This window comes from Loxodonta africana, chromosome 22 (genome assembly GCF_030014295.1).
Source record: "Loxodonta africana isolate mLoxAfr1 chromosome 22, mLoxAfr1.hap2, whole genome shotgun sequence".
Classification (NCBI taxonomy): domain Eukaryota; kingdom Metazoa; phylum Chordata; class Mammalia; order Proboscidea; family Elephantidae; genus Loxodonta; species Loxodonta africana.
Window position 1 is genome coordinate 39,364,631 of NC_087363.1, and position 25,018 is coordinate 39,389,648.

Sequence of the window (25,018 nt, forward strand, 5' to 3'; positions counted from 1 at the left end):
ATTTCAGCTTAGCTAGGCTATGATTCTCTGCAGTTTGGCAGACATTAGCCTGATTGCTCTTCCATGATGTCATATAATCACCTCCATCATGAAATCTGCTATGAGCAGCCAATCAGGTGAAAGGGGAGTTTCCAGGAGGAGTGGCCTGCCTCCAGTATATACATGGATGTTCCAGCAAGCTTACTCTCACTCTGGATCCCGCGTATGACTTGTCGTTATCTGACCTCCAGTTCTTGGGAAGTGGACCAGCAGCCTGGTGTCAGATCTGCAGATTTTGGGATTCGTCAGCTCCCACAGCCCTGTGAGCCAAGCAGCCTACTGTCTGACCTGCCAGTTTTGGGTTCATCAGCCCCTGCTACCACCTGAATCAGGCTAAGCCTTTGCCTGATGCCTGACGCATGAATTTGGGTCTTGCCAGCCTCTGCAACTGAGTGAGCTATTTCCTTGAATTAAACCTCTCTCTCTCTATTTATGGAAACCCTAGTGGCACAGTGGTTAAAAGCTACAGCTGCTAACCAAGAGGTCAGCAGTTCAAATCCACCAGGTGCTCCTTGGAAACAGTGTGGGGCAGTTCTACTCTGTCCTATAGGAATTGACTTGACGGCAGTGGGTTTCTCTCTGTTTATACGTATATGTTTCACTAGTTTTGCTCTCTAGAGAAGCCAGCCTAAGACAGGGTGTCTTCGACCAAATGTCATAAAGTACACTGAGGCTCCACTTGGGAAACCCTCCTGGAATTTGGTTGGGTGACGGTAGAAGGCAGTTTCTGTGGGAAGGAGAGGCCTTCTGGGGATGGCAGTGGGAGGCAGGCAATACGGGCTAAAGAGAGGGATAGGTAAGAAAATTGGTGCAAAAGGTTAACACGCTTGGCTACCAACTGAGAGGGTTGAGGTTTGAGTCTACCCAGAGGTACCTAAGAAGAAAGGCCTGGCAGTCTAGTTGCAAAAAACAAACAGACTCAACCATTGAAAACCCTGTGAAGCACAGTTCTACTCTGAACACATGAGGTTACCATGAGTTGGAGTCTACTGGTTTTCTAGACCACTTTTGGATAAATTTAGCCCTAAAAAGGAAGAAAGAACTAGGGTGGTGACTTGAAAGGGTAAAGGGACATTTGGGAGTGCTGGTGTTCTTCTTCTTCAAGGCCTAGCTGACTTATTCATTTAAGGGAGAAAGCAGTAAGCCAGGGTGAGGCACTGGAGAGGAAGGAGAGGAGGAATGGCACTCACTGAGCACCTACTGTGTGCTGTTGTCCTTGTTGTTAGTTGCCATTGAGTTGATTCTAACTCATGGTGACCCCATAAGCACAGAGTAGAACTGCTCCATAGTGTTTTCAAGGTTGTGACCTTTTGGAAACAGATTGCCAGGCCTCTTTTCCGAGGCACCTTGGGGTGGGTTCAAACTGCCTATTTTTTATCTAGAACTTGTGTATTCTTGTTTCATTTAATTCTCCCAACAACCACGAAGGCCAAATGCTCTGACTCTTACATTACCTGAAAGATAGGCCAAGAATCACAGTAGTAAGGGCAGGGCCGGTCTTGATCTCATGTCTGTTTGACTCCAGAGCTCATGCCTGCCCCTCTGTGCTGAGGAAAGAGGAGGGACTAGGTTTATGTAGGAGAAAATATCTATTCTCAACAGCTGCCACAGTAGGAAAATGGTGGAAAGGGGGTGTTGAACATCGGCCCCACTCTTGTTGAAAATGAGTTGTCATCCCCTAGGTGTGGTGCAGGAGTGAGAGAAGAAGGCTTGAGGGAGAGTTCTGAACAGCTTTCACGCAGAGGTGAGCCAAAGAGGTGGTGGTGAGGCTGTGCAGCGGGAACCTGCGTACCCCAAGAGGCAGGGAACAGCATCATCCATGGTGGCGGAGGGGCTGCCTAGTAAGGGTGCATGCTCTGGGGGCTCTGCAGCTAAAGAGCTGAGGTGGAAGGGGGGTGTGGTATTGGGAAGTGTGGAGAGGCTAGCCAAGCAACCCAGGGACCCAAAAGGCCATAGATAGCTTTTGGAGCCTTGGGTGGCTAGTGTCCTGGTGAGGTCACACTGGGTTTGTGGCTGAGGCAAGTCTGAACAATGAGCAGTTGGGGACAGTGGTGGGGCTGCGGAACAGAGCTGTTGACCCTGTACCACCATTTATTCCCAGTCTCTGAGTTTTGACCTTTTAATTTGACCCCAGGTCTGTTATTTTGTTGGTTTCTTTTTAAATTTAAAGTTTTAAATGGATAACATACTCACATGGTTCAAAAAAGAAAAATTATAAAAAGTTAGGCAGTGAAAGCTACTTTTTCTACTCCTGTTCACCATCTACCCGGTTTCCACCCTCCTCCTAACCTGTGGTCACTGCGAGCAGCATTTTGGGTGTCCTCCAGACTTACTTTAAGCCTTCAAAAGCAAACATTTTCATCCTTTTTCACAAAAGTAGCATTCTTTTCACTCTGTTTTACTTCTTAATTCTTTTTTTCTTTGTTCATTCAACACTGTTTCTTGGACATCTTTCCTTATCAGTATATAGAGAGGGTCTTAGAGTTGCAGGATGTTCACATGTTTAGATTGTAAGCAGTGCAACAGAAAACAAAAAACAAAAATTCTACATACGTCATCACAATTACACAATGTATCTGTAGGATAAATTCCCAGAAAAAGAATTGCTGGAATTTTGATATTACCAAACTGATTTTCAATTTATATGCTTATAAGTAATTCATGAGAGAATCCAGGTCTTAATTTTTAACTGGTTTCCAAGATAACTGCACTTGGCTTTCCTGCATATGAGCCCACATATTTTGGTTGCCTCTCAGCAGGTCTCCGCTCCCACCATTACATAGCTGCCCTTTTATGGCTTGGGGGGGATTGGCCCTGGGCCAGACAGCTCCACTTCACCATTCTCTCCCTGCTGTCTCTCCCAGGGAGGCAACGCCTAACCTGACAGAACTGCTGGCCTGTTTCTCAAACATATGATGCTACATCACACCTCTGAGCTTTTGCCCATACTGTTCCCACCTCCTGTTCTCCCTTCTCAGTCTGGAAAATTCTGATGTGCTCCTTAAGACTCAGCTTAAATGTTGCCTCTGTGGAGGCTTCCGTGTCCCTCCCTGGCGGAGCCAGTCCCTCCCTCCCACAGAACCCCTGACAGCCCTCTACTAAGGCACATCGGTATCACCTGGCAGGGTAACTACTGTTTGTTTACATGGCTCCATCTTGCCCAGCACCAGCCCAGGCTAGGCCCACACCTCAAACTCATCTGTGACTAAAATTAAACTGACCCGAGAGGCAGGGTGGCATGGAAATGCCAGGCGTGGGAGTCAGGCTGGATTGGACTTCCTCCTCTCCTGGTCCCCTGCCTCCCTCACCTCTTCCCTGCTGCCTGTGTTCTGACCATGATGGCCTGCACATTCCCACTTCGTGACCTTTGCAGGAGCTGTTCCAACCACCTGGAAGGCTCTTCCTTTAGCTCTTTCTCATCTTCCAGTTCTCAGCTTAACTATCACGCGTCGGAGAGGCCTTCCTTGACCCCTTCCCATTCTATTACTCTCAAGTTATTCCCTTCATCGATTCTCTGCAATCCTGATTATAATGCTGACTTATTGGTTTACTTGTTTGCTACTTGTCTTCTTGGTGAGAACTTACCAAGAAGGTCAGGGACTTCGGCTTGTTCACAAGCCCAGGGCTAACACAGGGCCTGGCATATATCAGGCACAACAGAATTCTTTACGGACTGAATGAGGAATAAACAATGAGGTCCAAATCCCAGCTCTACCACTTACCAGCTATGTGTCCTCCTGAAGGTTTCCTCCTCTGAAAATCAGGCCTTTTAGGGCTGTGGTGTGTACCAGGAATTGTGTAAAATGCCTGATATATGACGATACCCCACAAATGGTAGCTGTCACCTGTTAAAATTTTCTCTCCTTCAGTGACAAGTGTACCCTTTCTGCCAGGCTTAAAGACCTTACTCTCCATCTTTCACAATCATTTTTTTTTTTTTTTATTGAGGTGTAACAAATATAGAGAAAAATAGAAATATCTTAATCGTATAACATGACCAATTTTCACCAGGACAAGAAGTAGAACATTCCAACATCCAGGGAAGTTCACATGTTCCCCTTCCCCCATCACTCTCCTGCCAGCTGTGACCCCTCACATTCCTTCCCTCCTCTGTTTATCTGAGATCTTGGGGCATCCATTCTTCTTTCAAACCATTACTGACTCCTTCCTTCCTCCCATTTCTCTTTGGAGCCCCCCACACCAGGCCAACTTCTGTCATTTACATCACTGCCTGGTCCCTGTGGTAACTTGAGTTAACAATCCCTGTTACCAGAACACTGGGATTACTCAAGAGGAGAAGAGAATAAGTGGCAACCTGCAGACAGCTGGGGTAAAGGTACACTCTGTAGCTTGCTGAACTGCCAGGGCTGAGAGGAATCAACACCAGGTGGGCAGGGGGCAAAGAGGAGGGAGGTAGAGAGTGAGGAGGTAGGTGGTGGGGGAGCTGGAGTCACTCTTCTCCATGACAGGGGTTGGGAGGTCCCTGAGAGCCCACTGAAGTCCGATACGATTTTATCTCTGGACAAACCTTCAAATCATGGTGGTGATAAGGGCTTCAAACCCGGGCTGGGCTAGGAGTAAGACAAAGCTATCTGTGTCTGTGTGTTAGGTGACCTGGCTTAAGCGATTGAATTTTTGTGTCTCCATTCCCTCACCTAAAAAACATAGGCCAGCTATGAGGTCTGAATGCGGCACAGGATCTTCAAGCTTTCTAAACTGTAAAGCGCTGGGCACATACCAGCTGGCGGGCGGGGGGGGGGGGGGGCGCGGGGAGGCCACTGAAGGAAGAAATGGCCTGGGGTTAGCAAGTGTAGCCTGGCTGCTCTGCCTCAAGTAATAATACGGATGATGAGGATGATATGATAAGAGATAGCTGTAACAATTACAGCTAACACTTCTAGAATGCTTACTGCCTGCCAGGCACTGTTCCAAGTGTTTTACATCTTAAACTCACTCAATCCTGACAACTCTAAGAGGTGGGTACTATCACCTTTTCTTTACAGACGAGGAAACTGAGGAACTGAGAGGTTAAAGTGACTTGCCCAAGTCACATTAGGAAGTGGCAGAGTCCAAATTTGAACCTAAGCAGTCTGGGTCCACATGAAGTCTCAACCCCCAGGCTCTGTGCTAAGTGCTCTAGTGTTTTATCTCATTTAATCCTACGAGGTGGGTATTATGGTTATATTCCCATTAAAAAAAAAAAAATTCCTCTTCACTCTCCTGCATATGTTATGCCTTCAGACTTTTCCCTGCATTTATTTTTATGTAGGTCCATATACTCCTGTTATCATCTCATCTCGCTGCATTTTTCTTTACAGAGCACGTATTAGAACCTGAATTTATTTACACTTTGTGTGTGTCCCATCACTAGGCGACAGGTATTTTGATTATTGTTGATTTCCCAATACCCAGAACAGTGTGTGCTACACAATTTAAATAATGAATGTAGCTAATGGTACTAAGTAGCTTTGTGGCTCGTGTTGCATAAATACTGTACATACTCCAATTTTTGAAAAACTGCCTTGGAGGATTTTTTTTTTAATAGGTACAGCCTTAACGCCCGCCCCCCCAAAAACAACAAAAAACTTTGCAGTCAAGTTGATTCTGACTCACTACAGAGTAGAGCTGCCCCATACGGTTTTCAAGGGTGTAATCATTGTTTTTATTAGGTGCCGGTGGAGTCCGTTCCAACTCATAGCGACCCTATCATCTTCACAGGGGCAGATCTTCAGGGCTTTTCTCCAGCCAAACTGCTAGTGGGTTGGAACTGCCCAGCGCCACCAAGGCTCCTTGTAAATACATAGACTTAGCTCATAGTTTTTAACAGATGGGTGACATTCCATACTGTGGATGTGGCGCTGTTTATTTAACCAGTGTTCTATTTAATTAAACCACATTTTCCCAATGTTTTTCTAACCCAAAACCAAAAAGCCAAAACCGTTGCCTAGGAGATAGGGACCTCACAGGACAGAGAACTGCCCCAAAGGGTTTCCAAGGAGCCGCTGGTGGATTCGAACTGCTGACTTTTTGGTTAGCAATAAACGTCCTTGCACATTTCTTTTTGTGCATTATGAGTACATATTTGTACGGAAGTGGAATTGCTGGAAAGGTATATACATTTAAAAATGTGAATAAACGCCCAACCAAATCCGCTGCCACGTCCAGTCCATTCCGACTCATAGCTACCCTATAGAACAAAGTAGAACGGCCCAATAAGGTTTCCAAGGAGCGGCTGGTGGATTCGAACTGCCAACCTTTGGTCAGCAGCCGAGCTCTTAACCACTGCGCCCCCAGGGTTAAAAAAAAAAAAAAAACAAGTTGGTAACGTCAAATTGCCGTCCGGTATCTATTCGTGCCAGCGCTGTTAGGGTACACGACAGGTTTTTATATATCTTGGACCAAACTGGCTATTACCAGTCTTTAAATTTTTTGTCAATCTGATGGGAGGCGGGGGATGAACCCCCAATTTATAGATGAAGAGAGGGTCTCAGAAAGAGTGGCTTTCCCACACAACCCGTGAGTGGCAAAGTCGTAACTCGGCGTCGGAGGTGTTCGACTACGGAGAGGACGCGCCAAAGCTGGTCACTGTCCTCCGTGCTGTGCATCCTGGGGGACGTCTGGTCACGCCAGGCTGCCAGGAGCTCCCCCGGCCCTCAGACCCGGCCCTCAGACCCGGCCCCGCCTGGCCGCCGCCGCCTAGCCGATAACCCCCCCAAGCCCTCGTCGCAGCCTCCTCAGCTCCGAAATGGCGACCGCCAGGAGCGCGAGGCTACGGCCCTCCCCTAGGAGGCGGGCCCGAGTTCAGACCAGAACGACAGATGCCCGAACCAAGCTCGTAGTCGGCTGCCAGGCGGGCTCGCGCAGAAGCAGAGCCGGTGGCGCAGCAGGCCGGGAGGAGGAGCACCGAGCGCAGGGTTCGCTCGCCGGGGCCGCCCGAGAGTGTCTTCATCGCGGGCGCTGGGGCCGCCATCTTAGATGGCGGGAGTAAGACGAGAGCGAGCGTGAGGCGGGAAGGCTTCCCTGCGGTTTTCCCTGGGCCCCGCAGCGGGCCAGTTGGCGAGGCTTTGGGGTGTGTATCCTAAGGCGCAGAGCGCGAGTGGGACGATGCGGGGACTGCCCGGGGCCCCGTCCCCGGGGTTGGGGACGCGTCGAATGTGACCGCCTCCCGCTCCCTCACTCTCCGCGGGGAGGAGGAGCGGACTGGACGCCGCCGCCGGACGACGGAACGCGGGGTCGGCCTGGCTCCTTCAGGTAGGCGGCGGCGCCGGGTACTGGAAGCCGGGGGAGCGGGGCGGCGGGGCCGAGGGGCCGGGTTCCCTGGCGGTTGGGCCTGGGCGGCGCTGACGGAGCGGCCCCGCGGCTGCCCGGGCGGAGGGCCTGGGCCAGGCCGCTGTCACCCCGGGTGGCGCTGGGCGGCAGGGGTGCCCGGGGCCGGGTGTCATGGCCGGCGACCCAAGTTCCCATATCCCCACTCAGATTTCCTTGTGTTTCGGGGAAACGTGCCAGCGCCACCCCTGTGCCCAGTGCACATTCCTCATATTTTGGCAGTGGGAGAATCCGCCCAGAGCTGCCCCGTATCGGTGTTGTCACCCGGATGAGCTAATTCCTTTTTCTTTTCTGGCCGCGGGGTGGGTACCCGGGCCTGCACCTTCTCTCGGGGTCCTTCACCCCAATGTCACTCTTTTAGGGAGGATGAAAGGAATTGAGAAGAAAGGATATGGGTCAGTGCCCCATCACAAAGGCATAGGGGCCTCGCCTTGGGTTTCAGGACTCTGTGGGTTCCTAATGAAAGGTTTAGGATGCTTAGGCTGAGCATGGGCCCCGGGATGCTTCGGAATGAAGATCCAGGGCTGTCTTTTGTGTGAAATAAGAGCCGCTGCCGGGACGCTTCAGCCTTGCAACTGCACAGGCTCTGCAGAGCTAGCTAGTCGGTGCCCCGAGAGAGGAGTTAGGATCCCGAGAGGCGAGGCGCTTGTGTTCGTTCGTTGTTCATTTTCCAGGGTCTGGGTGTGCCCATGGTATTCATTCTCTAGTGGGAAGAATGATGGGGTCTCATATTGTCTCCTTGAGATGTGACCGGGTTCGAGGAGGTCACTTAATCTAGGTAGGGAATGAATTCACACGTTCGCGGAGCTTTTCTGCCTGCCTAGCCCTGTGCAGGGTGAGTGGGGAGAAACGGCCCTCCGTGCGCTCCCAAGACGTGAGAACAACGCCATATGATAAGGATTGGCTTGCCGAGTGCTGTGGGAACTTAGAACACCTAGTTTTACCTAGGGGACCTAAGGAGGAGTGTACGCTAGAGGGGACTTTTGCGCCGAGTTTTGAAGGACTGATGAGTAAGTGCTCACCAGGTGAGGAGGAGGGGAAGGGCATTCCTAGCGGAGAGAACTCCTGATAGGAAAGGAGGCATGCAGGAATTGGGATGAGTTTGGGGAGCAGCAAATAGTTTGGGGTGCAGGGAAATAGTGAGAGAAGAGAGTCCAGAAGAAAAGTTGCTAGATTGTTAAGGGTCTTTCTTTGTTTGAACACAGTGGTGAATTAGTTGGTTTAATTTGAATTCTTCTGAATAAAAAATAGGTGTTGCTAATTTTTTATTCTTACTGATACCTAATCATTTTTCTCCTCTTTTTTTTTGAACGTTTTATTGTGTTTTAGGTGAAAGTTTACATAGCAAATTAGTGTTCCATTCAACAGTTCACAAATTGTTCCGTCACATTGGTTGCTACCCCTGCAACGTATCAGCACTTTCTCCATTTCCACTCTGCCTTCCCTGTTTCCCTCTGTCCACTTTCCCTGCCCCTCCTTGCCTTCTCAGCTTTGTTTTTTGGGCAGATGTTGCTCATATAGTTGATTGTTCTAAGGAACACGTTCCTCACAGGTGTTGCTGTTTATTTTATAGGCCAATTTATTATTGGGCTGAAAAGTGACCTCTGGGAGTGGCTTCATTTCCAGGTTAAAAGGGTGTCTTAGGGCGATAGTCAGGGGGTTCCTCCAGTCCCTGTCAGTCTAGTAAGTCTTTTTTTTTTTTTTTATGAATTTGGATTTTGTTCTACATTTTCTCCAACTCTAACCGGGTTCTCCTATTGTGTCCCTGGTCAGAGTGTTTGGTAGTGGTAACCGGCACCATCTAATTCTTCTAGTTTTAGGCTAGAGGAGACTGGTTTGTGTGGGCCATTAGTCCTGTGGACTCATTGCTTCCTTGAGTCTTTGGTTTCCTTCACCCTCCTTTGCTCTACACAGGAAGAGACCAGTAGTTGTGTCCTTAGACAGCCGCTCAAAATCCTTTAAGACCCCAGATGCTACTTACCAAACTAGGATTTAGAACATTATCTTTATGGACTATGTTATGCCAATTGATCTAGATGTCCCCTGAGACTGTGGTCCTTAGCCTCCAAACCCAGTAACTCAGTCCCATGAGGTGTTTGGGTATGTCTAAGAAGTTTCCATAACTGTGTCCCGTATATGTATGCTCTATTATATATATATGAGTATATATGCAGAACATACAAATATGTATATACAAATGCCCACAACTATACCTATATATGCACTTGCATATACTCCTATACGGCCACCTGTACCTATATAGCATACATGTCTACCTATGCAACCAAAAAAAAAAAAACCCAGTGCCATTGATTCGATTCCAACTCATAGCGACCCATAGGACAGAGTAGAACTGTCTCCTAGAGTTTCCGAGGAGCGCCTAGTGGATTCAAACTGCTCACCAATTCGGTTAGCAGCCGTAGCACTTAACCATTGTGCCACCAGGGTTTCCTACCTATGTAACCACTCGCAAATTTTTGGTTGTTATTACTGTTGCAGAGTTTCGTTACAGCATTTACCTGGGTAGTCGTTTATTCTTGGGTACCTGTTACTGTCGTCATTTACTTTGGTTCCTCTCTTGATGATATTAAAGCTGATAGTAATTAAAAAGATTTACTTCGTTAAACCCAGTTAGGAACATTTTTAAAGTGTTTTAGATGAAATGCTTTCCATTTATACAGTAGTGAATGGACTGATGTCACATTCTTAGGGATTCATGCACAAGATTCCTCTAAAGTTATGTTTGCTCACAAAATGTTGAATATAATGTACATTTTACTAATTTTCAGTTTTAAATGGCTGTTGACAATATAAACCATGCTCACCAGTCATATAGAATTTGACAGATTTTATAAAGCACCTGAAAATGCTAGTGAATATTTTTGGAATAGCAAATGTGTTTTATATAGTAAAACAAGGTAGATTCCCCTGATTGCAATTCCCTTGTAAAGTCTTTCCCTCTATGAGCATAATTTTCCTAAAATAGCTTTGTTATTGTGATTAATGCTAATATTAAAGGAATTATTAAGATATTAATACACTTCAGCTGGCAGTTTCTAAATTTTTCTTGGGTTGTAATGATTATATACCACTGAAGAACATTAAATTCTTTTGGGTTGTTTTCACCCTTATCACTTCAAGGGCTAATCTGTTTAAGATGCAGCAGAAACATTTGACCCAGTTGAACACGGGATACTTGGGAGAATAAACCTGTTACTGTTTCTGTTCTAAACGTTGATCTGTTAGGTGTGTGGTGTTTATGATTATAAACTGTAGTGCAATTGCTTAGTCTTGTTATAGTTTTGTCAGTAGTGGAAAAATAAAACCTGTGTCTTCAAAGTAGAAGGCTTGAGTGAAGTGCATTTGAACATATTTTATGGAATTTGGTTTAGTAGAGAGAAAACTTCAGTGAGAAGGCAATTAAGCTAGTCATTAATAACAAAAAGTGTCTAAAACATAAATGGAGAATGGTTAAATATCAAATATCTTGCAATTGCTCTGGAACTAGTTGCTTTTAGCTTAAAACCTGCCATTCGTGAAATCCAAAGTAGGTGGTTTGCTCTGAAGATTAAACGATGGCCAACAGCTTCATACCTCTTGGAAGTTTAATTTGACTTTTCCAGAAACCTAGCTCAAATCCTTGTGGCATAGAGGTTATGAGTTTGGCTGCTAACCAATAGGTGGGCAGTTTGAATCTGCCAGGTGCTCTTGGAAAACCTGTGGGGCAGTTTTACTGTGTCCTATAAGGTCGCTATGGGCTGGAATCGACTGGGTTTTTTTTTTTTTTTAGCTTATTTACTAAATGGGAAATATAATTGATAACTTCAGATTACTGTTTCAAGGAGTCTATTAGTAGATATATGCTTCTACTACATTTTAAGTTCAGATAACTTTTTAGTAACCTCTTGCCTAAAAATAGAAAAGTATTACATGAGGGAGTACATTTATTTATTTGCATGTTAGGGACATAATAGGCCATCCATAATAATCCTGGTCTTGGGAGGAGCTTGTTAGCCAAACAGCATGCCTTCATGTTGACTTGCAGATGAGAATTTTAAATATTGCCTTTGAAAGGCGGTGGACTATCATGACAGTGGGGGGTTTATGAAATCACAGGATTGAGCCTTGACTTGAAAGGTTTTTCTTTTTTTAATTGGTGCAGCTCATGAAATCATTTCTTTAAAACCAAAACAGAACAAAACAAAAACTGGTGTTGAAAAATTGCTCACCTTGACTAAATTAATTGTAAAATCAAGGCACACTACCTCATTTAGGATGAGGTAGTTTAGGATTTCGGTCTTTGTGTGTGTGTGTGTAAGAATTCCGAATTGCTCATCTGAGTTCAACTGTAATACTACTAGATATTTGTGTTATAATTCATTTAGTGCCTCTGATACAGGGCTAAACTACCTTGCCTATAGTCCTTATGATAGTAATGGCTGAGTATTTATTTTTGCCTTAAAGTTGTGAATAAAAATTTCTTGATTACATATTAAAGTTTTTATCCTTAATTTTACAGTCATTTGTTTCTTATTTTTCTCCCATAATTACTTGTGTAGCTCTTGGTGACCTTAATAGATAACATCAGATTTATTTGCCTTCTAAAATTATGCCTAGAATCTCCGCCTCACCAAGGAAGATGTTAAGTGGATGTTATTTGTTGTTGGTTTGGGCCAGGCTATCTGAAGTTTCTTTCGCAGATCACTCACAAAAATGTGTTAATTGGCATCACATTCCAATCAGGGTCCGTAGTATTTCTTGAGGAACACTTGACAAGTAGTTTTATTTTCAGACCAGATTCTAAGGGATTTTATTGGCTGGGGATTAATAATCTTAAAAGTAGCTCAGAGTTTTAAAACCTTTCTGATTTAGAGGTTGTTTACATTTTTGTTTAAAGAATGGGAAGCAGCAGGCAATGACAATCGGTGCTTTAGGGGAACTCAATATGCCTAATTGCTTCAGAGGGGCCCTTATGTGGTGTCTTCCCCCTTTTTCTACTTCTTGAATTTAAGTCATCCAGTAGCAACATTTTTACTGTTTTAGTGGAGATAGTCTCTCATTTTTCTTCTAATCTGCTGTAGGAAGTAAAATGATCTGATTTCTTCACCCCCACAGATGGGGCTGAAGAGTCAGACTAGCTAATGGTTAACATGTCTTTATAATTATGAATTTTCATTCTTAATCTGGTATTTTGGAGGTATTCTTTTCAACCTCAAGTATCTTTGAACATCTATTCTTTCTCTAGATTTGGAATAGATAAAATCCAGATTTTTCCCCTGGAAGAACATGACTCTTGCTCTCTGTGGCAAATCTCACTAGGAAGCTCAGGGTTTTTGGGAGAGCCATTTCCCTGGATCCAGATAAATCATTCAGAAAGGAGCTCCCACCTGCATTTAAGAAAGTTTATTTACAATGGAAAAAAACTAGAAACAGTTCCTATGTCCAACAATAATAAAATCATTAAGTCATCTGTGGTACAGGCACTTCATGGGGCACCAAACCAAACCAAACCCAGTGCGGTCGAGTCGATTCCGACTCATAGTGACCCTAGAGGACAGAGTAGAACTGCCCCATAGAGTTTCCAAGGAGTGCCTGGCGGATTCAAACTGCCCTGCTACAGTTAGCAGCCGTAGCACTTAACCACTATGCCACCAGGGTTTCCTGATGGGGCACAGCTTGTCATTAAATATGGCATATATAAAGCATTTATGATATGGAAAATGCTGGACACAAAATTGTGTATCTGGAATGATTACAGTTGTATTAAAAAAACAAAATGTAACACAATGGATTATTATTCAGCAGTAAAAAGACGTTATGTATCATATGTGCTGCAGCATGGATTAACCTTGAAAACATTCTAAGAAGCCAGTCACAAAAGAGTACATATTATATGATTCCATTTATATGAAATGTCCAGAATAGGCAAATCCATGGAGATAGAAAGTAGATTGGTTGCCAGGGGCTGGGAGAAGGGGGGAATGGACAGTAACTGGGAATAGAGGTTTCTTTTTGGGATGATAAAAATGTTCTAAAATTAGTTGTGGAGATGGGTGCACAACTTTGTGAATATACTAACAGCCATTGAATTTTACACTTTAAATGGGTGAATTGTATGGCATGTGAATTATATCTCAATAAAACTGTTAAAAAACAAAAACAAAAAAGCTTCCACATGGGAAACTGGAAGAAAATACATGTAGAAGTTAGTGGTTGTTAAGCAGTAGGAATAAGGGTAATTTTCCTCTGTATATTTTTTTGTGCTTTCCACATTCCCTGAATACATAGCTTTTATAATAGAAGATATATGTAATAAAGTTAATATGAATAAATTAATTCTGTTCATGGGTTGGGCCCTTATATCATCTCTTAAAGTAGTCACTTGTCAGATGGCACTGACAGCTGTATTTTTGAGTTGCATTCAGCTACTTTCTGCTGTCTTTGTTTAGTTCAGACCTTTATTATTATTTGCCTGGATTACTGCTGTAAGGAGGGAGCCCTGCTGGTGCAGTGGTTAAATGCTCAGCTGCCAACTGAAAGGCCAGTGACTCGAACCCACCAGCCACTCCTTGGGAGACCGATGTGGCAGTCTGCTTCCTTAAAGATTCAGCCTCAAAAACCCAGTGGGGCAGTTCTGCTCTGTCCTAGATGGTCACTACAAGTCAGAATCAACTCGATGACAATGGGTTTGGTGGTTTTTTTGGACCACTGTAAGAACCTCTGAATAAGACTCTCCCCGTTTTTTTTCTTTTCATTTGTCCCCATGTCAGTTTGTTCTCCCACCAGATTCACTTCCTTGAAGGGCAGATTCTTAAAAATAAATTTTATTAATTATTTGGGTAGATAATATCGTACCACAAAATTTAAAGAATATAGTAATTTTACCTCTCCCTTTGTCCCACAGCTATCCAGCTTTCAGTCACAGAGGGGAATGTGTTAACAGGTTCTTATGTATCGTGTTGTATGATGATAAAAGAATATTCAAGTGTGAATGTGCTGGACTACTTATTTACTCAAATCTTCCCATTGGACCTCCATTGCCAGCAGACCAAGTATGCAGTTTTGCCTCTCTGCCTTGCTAATAACTTGACTCCCTCAGACTATGTTTAGTGGAATTCAACAGCCATTTTTGCAGCACCTTGTAGGTGCTTGGTACAGGGCGAATATAGCAACTTGTGCCTTCAAGAATCTTATCTAATGGGGAGAGACTGACACTATTTCTTCACTTTTGTCTGTTCCTCTTTTAAGAGCCATTTCAGACACTATCTTCTAAAAATCATTTCCTGATCTTTTTCTCTTCCCACTCATTACTGTTTTGTTTTTTTCCTTGAGCCTCTCCTTAAAAAACTCTTTTGCATTTGTTTTTCTTATGGCCTTTATCATACAGTCATTTGTGAATTTACCATCCCATTAGATTGTAAACTCAAATTAATGTTTCCTATGAGTACTGGTGGTGCGGTGGTTAAGTATTTGGCTCCCAACCAAATGTGGGTAGTTTGAACCCTTCAGCTTGCTCAGCGGGAGAAAAGACCTAGCAATAATCTGCTCCTGTAAAAGATTACAGCCTAGGAAGCCCTATGCGCTAGTTCGGCTCTGTCCTGTAGGGTCTCTATGATTTTAAATCAACTCAGTGACACCTGACAAAAACAACTCAATGTTTAATTCCTTATTAATATTTGTGGAAAAAATTCCATATAAGAAAGGCCAAGAATTCAATATAAATCTCTTATGTCCCTGACTAGACTTAAGCCCCGTAAAGGTGGGGCATATCTTACTCATTATGTATGTCCAGTTTTTAAAACCTTATTTTGTTCATACAACAAATAGTAGTTGCATGGCGATTCAGAGGTTAATTACCTCTTGGTTTGGTTTCTTCCTACTGTCCATCACCAAAAAAGAAAAAAAAAATGCTTACAGTAAAGAGGACATACTCAGAATTTTATAACTTAGAACATCTCTTAAGCGAGTTACCTTCCTTGAGCTTCCCTCTCTATTGGGCATTACCAGTAGAGTGCTCTGGGGTCTTGTTTCTAGCTTCCTGAGGACATTCGCCTGCTTTACCAGCTTGCTAACTCATTGACTCAAGATGCTTTGGCCACGCTTGCTATTATTTCCTTCTGCCTTCATAGGTTTTAGACATGGAAGAAAATTTTAACCAGAGAGAATGAAGGGATAAATGTGATGCTCTTCTGCCTTCTTTGACCTGATCCTGGACTGGAGGTAGAGTTGATGGTGAGGGTGGAGATTGTGACCTTCATGACTAGTTTTATCTAGCTGTCTGGCAGTGCAATTACATATTGCTAATTAGATTTCATGGACCACCAGAAGCTTAGAAGTTGGCTTTGTTTGGGTCTGATGAACTTCTTCTCCCTTATAAGTGGTTTTATATACAATGTTCTTCAAAGAGATAAATCAGTTAAACAATTAATGACTCATCTTTTTTATTTTTTGAAAAAAAAAAAAAAAGGTTTTTGGATAAGTTGGTACATGTTGTTGTTACTTTCTTTACATTCTCATCTCTTTTTAATCTAAAATGTATTCCGTCTCCCAGTAAAAGATTATTTCATTTAATCCTGGTGATAAGATATATTAAGTGAAAAAGCAGGGTTCTGTGTACAATGTGGAAACCCTGGTGGCATAGTGCTTAAGAACTATGGCTGCCAACCAAAAGGTCGGCAGTTGAAATCCACCAGGGGCTCCTTGGAAACCCGGTAGGGCAGCTCTCCTCTGTCCTATAGGGTCACATGAGTTGGAATTTGATGACAATGGGTTTGGGTTTTTTTGGTTTAAGTATAGTATGGCCCCATTTTTATAAAGAAAGATATTTACAAATATAGATCTGTACACAGAAAAGACTACATATACATGTCCATAAATGTTGGCAAGGGCTTCCTATGGGATATTTTAGGGTTTTTTTTTTTTTGTATTTTTTCATATTTTCCAGTTTTTACCCCCTCAATGAATGTGTGTTCTGCAGCCAATATATTTAAAAAAAAAAAAAAAAAAAGGAGATAGGGAAATATAAATTATTGCAAAAAACATATATATGTATGTATGACATCTGTATGGGGTTATAAGCATGGAGAAAAACAGAAGAATAATACTAGGTTGTTAACATAGATTACTTGGGTATGGGTAGATGGGGAGGGGAAAAGAAGAGTATAGCAGAGAATTTTATTTATATATTAAGTACTATAGAAAAAAAATAAGCAGGATAAAAGATTTAGAGGGTACTGAGATTGAGAGAGGGTTGCTGTTTATAATGGGTGTGTTTGTAAAATCCAAACCAGTTGCTCTCGAGTTGGTTCCGACTCATGGTGACCCCGTGTGTATGTAAAGACATTATATAAAGATTAGAAAACAAAAACACAAAAGAAAATAAAATTGTGTGATAAGCAAAAATAGTTGTACCTGTACCTTTCGCGATCAGGCTCATTTCTTTCCAAACTTTTCTTCCTAGGCTTTCATTTCATGGATACCCTTTGGCTGTCCATCTGTTGATATATTATCCCTTCAACCTCGTGTACTACGAATAAATCATCCTTTATTGACCGTTTCTTCCACTCAAGGTAGAAGTGACCTTTCTATGGTCTGAATTCTTATAGTAGTTTTCTTAAGAAGTCCACCGCCACCAAAAAAAAAAAGTTACCACATTTTGTTGGAGGTCTGCTTGTCTGCCTGGAAACTAACACTATGCCTAGCACTTAGTAAGTCTGTGATAAATGGTGGTGGTTTTTACTTCTACTTTGAAAGCTCTGAGAAGGCAAGGAACATGCCTGTCTTTATACTCTTCAAAGTAGCTAGTAGTGAAGGTTTTATGCTTAGAAATTGTTGAATAAATAGTCCTCCTTATTCTTTTTTCTCTTTTTATTGTATGCCAGATTGTAGTATATATGTTGTTGTGTACCGTTGAGTTGATTTTCGACTCAAAGAGACCCCATATAACAGAGTAGAATTTCCCCATAGGGTTTTCTAGGCAGTAATCTTTACAGGAGCAGATCGCCAGGTCTTACTCCCATGGAGCCATTTGATGGGTTCGAACCACCAACATTTGGGTTAGCAGCCAAGTGCTTAACATTGCACCACCAGGGCTCCTGTAGTATAGAGAATCATTTTGGTTTTTAGATCATGTGTCAGTGTTTTTATGTATAGTGATTTAGCATCCATGAAAAAAGGTTACAATAAATATTTTGATTGTATCTTTTGTCCATTAGTATTTCATTCAGCATATATTTGAGCACCTAATTTTGTGCCAGGTACTAGATGATGGAGTGTAAGATCTAGGAAGTACATGTAGTTCTTTTTCTGAAGGTATTAATAATTTGATGTATTTAAAAAAAAAAATGTTATATAGGTTACATTTTCTTTTTTATTTTGTGGTATAGTTGTTGTGTGCTGTTGAGTTGATGACAACTTAGTGTGACCCTGTAGGACGGTGTAGAAATAACTGCCCTATAGGGTTTCCTAGGCTGTAATCTTTACAGAAGCAGATTGCCAGATCTTTTCTCACATGGTAGCTGCTAGGTGGGTTTGAGCTGCCGATCTTTTGATGAGCAGCTAAGCACTTAATCATTGTGCCACCAGGGCTCCTTACCAGGCAAATAAATAGTAATAGATTGTTAACATGGGTTGCTTGGCTATAATCTTTTCAAAAAAGATGAGGCAAAGTTGTTAGGTGCCATTGAGTCGGTTCTGAGTCATAGCGACCCTATGCACAACAGAACGAAACGCTGCCCAGTCCTGCACCATGCCCACAATCATTGTTATGCATGAGCCCATTGTTGCAGCCACTGTGTCAGTGCATCTCATTGGGGGTCTTTCTCTTTTTTGCTGACCCTCTATTTTACCAAGCATGATGTCCTTCTCCAGGGACTGATCCCTCCTGACAACATGTCCCAAGTATGTAGGATGTATTCTTACCATTCTTGCTTCTAAGGAGCAAGTCTGGTTGGACGTCTTCCAAGACAGATTTGTTTGTTCTTTTGACAGTCCATGGTATAGTCAATGTTCTTCACCAATACTACAGTTCAAAGGCGTTCGTTCTTCTTCTGTCTTCCTTATTCATTTTCCAGCTTTTGCGTGCATATGATGAGGTTGGGTCAGGCGCATATTAGTCTTCAAGGTGACATCTCTGCTTTTCTGAGGCAGAGTAGCTGGGTATTATTTAGAGCTTTAATGAATCAGTGGCCTGTTTTACAGGGAAAACTTCTGTGCATCACCTTGCTTTAAGAAAGTTAGTCTTGAAAAGTTGATTACAGATGATTTCTGAAAAATAAATAATACTATCAATTTTACAGGTGCATTACTGCAATTCTCATAAGTTCTTAAAATAAGTAAGGTGCTTACCTTTGGGAACACCTTTCAAGATTAGGGAATCTTTGTATATGAAAGTCGTTGACTCCAGAAGGAAGTGTAGGAAAGATGGCTGAATCAAATGATGACTTCACGGAATTGCTTTGGCAAGTTGTAAACACGGAGGGACGCATCACTTCTTGAGGACAGATCCCAGTGTCTGCCCAAATGGGTGATGCCGGTGTGCAGAATGTAGATTCACATACACTGTATTTTGTTTATTTTTCAGGAAGACTGGTGTTACTTGTTTTGAGCACTTGTTGAATATATAAGATTTGCTGCTAAAATTCATGCCTTTTATGTGAAACAGAAATTAGTGGTACAGGGGTTGTACAAGGTTAAATCAGTGTTAACTTTGCAGGTATTAATTTAACGGGTTGAGATTATCTGGGTGATTTTTGTTGTCTCTTCTTTCCTGTCATTATGTAGTCATTTTTTTTTTTTTAACCCATTGTTTACTTGGCCATCAGAACGATATCCCGAAACCATATTTTATTTGTGCATTACATGTTTTGATACTTGTATTATGGTATACTTTGTGAATGGACCTGTTCATCTTAAAGTTAGCGTTGCTGCCCAAGGGAAGAGACAGTGACTAATTTGGGGATGAAAGGACACACTTGGCTTAAAAAAAAAGTCAGACAAAGTGATTTAAAATGAAAATACTGAAAAACTCATTTTTGGTGAGAGTTAAAAATGAAATGGGCTTAAGATGTTTTTCACTGTGGAACTGATTGAACAAAACTGTATTTGAACTAGCTGAATTTTAACTTGTACTTTAATTACCTTTTTAAAAAGCTAGAGTTTATTTTCTAAACTTGGGCAGCCCCTGCTTGCTAACTTTAAAAAAAAAAAAAAACTTTTCAGAAGGGCACTTTTCTTCATATGGATTTATGCTGGTCAGTCATCTGATAAAGTTACTAGCTTGTGGTCCGAAATTGAGAAAGAGGAGTGAGGAAATTCTAATGTTGACACACACCACCTTGCAGTGCATCAGAGTGCCCTTTTGGACTGGTTGGGAAACTAGCCCAAGTCATTTCTAAACTAGATATATCATTGTTTCCCAGTTTGAATGAGATGGCATTTATTTTTTAAACATTTGCGTATATCTGTATTCAGCAGAAACTTTTTACGTGTGAGGATGATTTTTTTCCCCCTGGTGAAGTGTGATCAATTGAATTAAAAGCAGAAACAAAACATTTATCCCCTAAAGGAAGCTTGGTCACTCAGTCTAATCAGATGGACCAAGACTGGACTGAAGAAAGGAATGAGCTTAAAGAAGGAATGAATATAGTGAAGTGGCATTATAAAAACAATAAAACATGGGTATTCAAATATGTTTTTGCTCTGCTTCCCATCCCCACAAAGTTTTTTATTAGTACAGGCAATTTGAGCGACCATCTCCTTACACTGAGAATATGTTCTGAGGAGAGGTTTTGATTGCAGTTGAAGAAAGTGAATCTGTTCCGTAGTCAGCCTCAATTCTTGCCAGCCTTGTAGTGTGACTGCCTCACAGTTGAGTGTGATTCTTTTGTCTAAAGATACATCAAAAAAAAAAAAAAAAGTGATCTCTAATGATAATAATAAAAAACCCAGTGCGGTCGAGTCGATTCCGACTCATAGTGACCCTATAGGGCAGAGTAGAACTGACCCATAGAGTTTCCAGGGAGTACCTGGCGGGTAGCTTACCTTTATTGACTGAACATTACCTGCCAGGAAACCCTGGTGGCGTAGTGGTTAAGAGCTGCGTCTGCTAACCAAAAGGTCAGCAGTTCAGATCCACCAGGTGCTCCTTGGGAACACTATGGTGCGGTTCTGCTCTGTCTTGCAGGGTCGCTATGAGTCAGAATCATGGTGGCAGTGGGTTTATGGTTAGGTTTTTTACCTGCCAGGTTCTTCTAGGAGTTTACCTTAACTCATTTAATCTTTCCAACAACCTAGTGATGATCTTTTTTTTTAAAGGAAGAAACAGAGAGAGGGAAAGAGGTGGAGTAAGTGCCCTAAATACAGGTCTACTTAATAGGAGGTTAAAGAGATTTTCTAAGGTAATTTAGAGTTCATCCTGTCTTCACCTTAGAACTTAACCTCCAGGTATGATGTAAATTTGCTGTTTTGGTGTTTTTGTTAGGTTTCTGGGAATGTGCTCTCCTTTATAATTTTCTTCATGACCTGTAGTAGTTCCATTTCCTTCTTTTAGGTTTTATATGACTAATCCTGTCTAATCCCTTTATTATCTCTTCAACTAAATTATGAAATTATTGAGGGCAGGGATCAAGTCTTAAACTAATTTGCCTCTCAAAGTACTCATTAGCTTTCTTTTTTCATAGAGTGCTCAGGGATACTCCTTTTAAACCTTTCAAGACCCGATTATTTTCTCCTTTGAATTTTTTGTTCATACTATGTGTTGTCACTAATGAAGGCATGCTGATTAAAGGACCAATTCAGAATTTTTGTTATGAGTTATGGCTTTTGCTACCCATTATCTGGGATCCCGTATGTCCCAGTAGACCATGGACAACTTAAACCCTGGTGATATGAGTCAATGATAAAAATTTTTTTTTTTAATTATTTCTTGAAAATTTGCAAAACATGAGGTAAAACATGAAGGCACCCGTCAGTGATTGCACATGCATTTTATTCTAGTCTCCTTCTCAGCCTTATTATTTGTCATGAACTTTTCAAAACCTGATAACACTGCATTCTTCCTTACTGCAAAAGCAGTACTACTTATAGCCCAAATAAATAAAGCCAAGGGATTTTTTATCTGAGGAAAATTACCACTACAATTCATTTTTCATTTCTGCAAAAGTAGTACTTAAAGGAAAAATAAATAAAATTAAAGGAATTTGAATCTCAGGAAAATTACCACTACTTTGTATTCTTTCAATAACAAAAGTAGCACTAACAGCTAAGAAGCAGAAACAGCTGCCCTGGAATATCGCAGAACTATTCACAGTGGTGCTTTCCATCTGCTACACGTAGAAGCAATGATTAGAATGCAGGTTCCACTTTGGAGAGTGGCATCTGGAGTCTTAAAACGCTAGCAAGCGGCCATCTAAGATGCATCAATTGGTCTCAACCCACCCAGAGCAAAGGAGAATGAAGAACACCAAAGACAAAGGGTAATTATGAGCCCAAGAGGCAGAAAGGGCCACGTAAAGCAGAGACTACATTAGCCTGAGACCAGAAAAACTAGATGGTGCCTGGTTATAACCAATGACTGTCCTGACAGGGAACACAACAAACAACCCCTGAGGGAGCAGGAGAGCAGTGGGATGAAGACCCCAAATTCTCCTAAAAAGACCAGACTTAATGGTCTGACTGAAGACTAGGATGACACCAGAGGTCATGGTCCCCAGACTTTCCGTTAGCCCAAGACAGGAGCCATTCCTGAAGCTAACTCTTCAGACAGGGATTGGACGGGTCAATGGGATAGACAATGATATTGGTGGAAAACGAGCTTCGTGAATCAACTAGACACATGAGACTATGTTGGCATCTCCTGTCTGAAGGGAAGATGAGAGAGTAGAGGGGGTCAGACGCTGGCCGAATGGACACAAAAAGAGAGAGTGGAGGGAAGGTGTGTACTGTCTCATTAGGGGGAGAGCAATTAGGAGTATATAGCAAGGTCTTTATAAATTTTTGTATGATAGTCTGACTTGATTTGTAAAATTTCACTTAAAGCACAATAAAAATGAAAAAAAAAAAAATGTCCTAGATAACAAAGTTTATAAAGAAAATGTTCTGCATCCCACTTTGGTGAGTGGCGTCTGGGGTCTTAAAAGCTAGTGAGCGGCCATCTAAGATACATCAATTGGTCCCAACCCACCTGGGGCAAAGGAGAATGAAGAACACCAAGGACACAAGGAAAATAGTAGCCCAAGAGACAAATGGGGCCACATAAACCACAGACTCCATCAGCCTGAGACAGGAAGAGCTAGATGATGCACTGCTGCCACCAGTGACTGCCCTGACAGGGAATACAGCCGAGAGTCCCTGACGGAGCAGGAGAAAAGTGGGGTGCAGAACTCAAATTCACATAAAAAGACCACACTTAATGGCTGATAGAGACTGGAGGGACCCGAGAAGATAGGGCCCCAGACTCTGTGTTATACCAGAACTGAAACCATTCCCGAAGCCCACTCTTCAGACAGAGATTAGACTGGACTATAAAAATGATACTCGTGAAGAGAGTGCTTCTTCTCTAGCTCAAGTAGATTAAAAAAAAAAAAAAAAGATAGATGAGAGTAAATGGGCAGCTCCTGTCCGGAGGTGAGATGAGAAGGCAAAAAGGGACAGGAGCTGGTTAAATGGACGTGGGAAATCCGGAGTGGAAAGGAGGAGTGTGCCGTAACATTATAGGAAGAGCACCTGGGGTCACATAACAATGTGCATACATATTTTTGTATGAGAAACTAACTTGAACTGTAAACTTTCACTTAAAGCACAATTAAAAAAAAAAAAAAAGATTGAAAGCAGGGTAAGAATAACTTATAGGCGTTCCAGTCTCTTAAAAGTACCACTGCAGTGCATTATTCCTTATTGGAAAGGCATTATTTACTTTTAGAAGCTAGAAAAGGGAGCTAGTAACACCTGGAAACAATGAATGGCATCAAGGAGAAAATGGCCACTATGTCTGAATGAAGACTGGCAATAGTTTATTCTCACAATAAGTACATTCTCATGAGAACATAGTAGCTAGGAAACATAGGAGGCTTATCTCACAGAAATAAAGACAAACCTGCCGAAAGTTAAGAAATTCAAATATCTGAAAGTCATTACGTAGGACAGTGCTCAGTCTACACAAAAGTGAGGCTTCCACTCAGGATTTTTTTTTTTTTTAATTAATTTTTATTGTGCTTTAAGTGAAATCAGGTCAGCCTCTCATACAAAAATTTACCTGCATCTTGCTGTACACTCCTAATTGCTCTCCCATGAGATAACACAGTACTTCCCTCTACTCTCTGTCCCCCACTCAGGATTTTTGAGTTTCACACATTTCAAAAGGCTTCCACCTTGAAGCTGAACACCTTAAAATTAGTCTACCCTTTTTCCAAAGAACTCCAGAGGGATAAAAAGTAGACAGGATACAGTATGTCTAATGGGTCTTGAAAGGGTTTTAAAGATTTTTCTCTCCACAACTTTTGTTAACCTGAAGTAGCAACACTTATTTCCATTCCTCTTTTTTTTTTTTTCCTGTAAGGAAGTAATGAATTTAATGAATTATTTTGTTATTTCTGTTTGTGTGAAAACTGCTTTTTCAAATCTTAAATATTTAATTTAGGGCTCTAGTTTAAAATGCCAAACCAGAAAACCCAAACCCGTTGCCATTGAGTTGATTCTGATTCATATCAACCTTATAGGACAGAGCAGAACTGCCCCACAGGGTTTCCAAGCCTGTAATCATTACTAAAGCAGACTCCTGCAGAATGGCTGGTGGGATCCAACCGCCAACCTTTAGAATTGCAGCTGAGCACTTAACCACTGTGTCACCAGGACTCCTTGTTTAACACTTTTGGAAATATTTTTTCCACCAAAAGTTTCTTTTTTCACCAATTAATGTTCCCTAAAACTTACAGGAAATCTATTAAGATTATACAAGCATTTTTGATGAGATTGGGGCTCAGACTGAAGCCTTTTAATCTAAAATTTAAAGTATTTTACCTGGTGTTTTTTCTTAAACATTTACCATATAGTGGAGAGAGTTCTCTCCTTGCAAAGTTTTTCTTTGCTAATATTTGTCAGTTCTTAATGAGAGTTTATGATACCTGGAATTTTATATGATAAGATAATACTCTGATGTGAGCTTAGTGGAAATATTTCTAAACTGTATTATTGGCTTTTGGAATCTTAAAGGTTCAGTATAAAATTAATCAAAACTAAGTACATACAAGTTTTAGAATAGTGAAACAGGATATTTTATGTTCTTCTTAAGCATAGCTTTAAGTTATATATAGCTTTTGGTTTATTTTGTCTTTGATAATAAGTCTTGTTTTATTTCTCCTGTTGTTGAGAAATAAGATTTTTGAGAAAATGATAAATACAGGCAGAGAGACAGAAAGATTTTCCCAGATGTTGCAGTGGTTAATTGTAGGTGATTTAGGAGTGTGTTGATGTAATTTAAGGGTTCCAAGCTATGGACTAATGGGTAAAGCATCTAGAATTGCCCCAGGAGGGCTCTTTAGAGATCTCTGGGAATCGGGAGACAATTTGCAAAGAGCTGTAAATGAGTAATAGAGTCTATCTATATAGTCATTGTGATTCCCCCGGATGATCTGAGAGTTAAACAAGCTCCTTCACA

The 25,018-nt window shown here is 41.9% G+C and overlaps 1 protein-coding gene across 5 annotated transcripts in view; it reads left to right on the forward strand.

The window, feature by feature from the left end:
* The first annotated feature begins 6,920 nt into the window (after positions 1–6,920).
* Positions 6,921–25,018, forward strand: part of RAF1 (Raf-1 proto-oncogene, serine/threonine kinase) — a 103,349-nt gene continuing 85,251 nt past the window's right edge. For 2 of the 5 annotated variants that reach the window (XM_064274862.1, XM_064274864.1), the window contains exon 1: positions 6,921–7,290. The gene's annotated coding sequence lies outside the window, so the exon portion shown is untranslated. Of the gene's footprint in view, positions 7,291–16,426; positions 16,935–25,018 lie in introns of those variants that run through there. The other 3 variants (XM_064274865.1, XM_064274866.1, XM_023547891.2) reach the window with 2 other exon arrangements.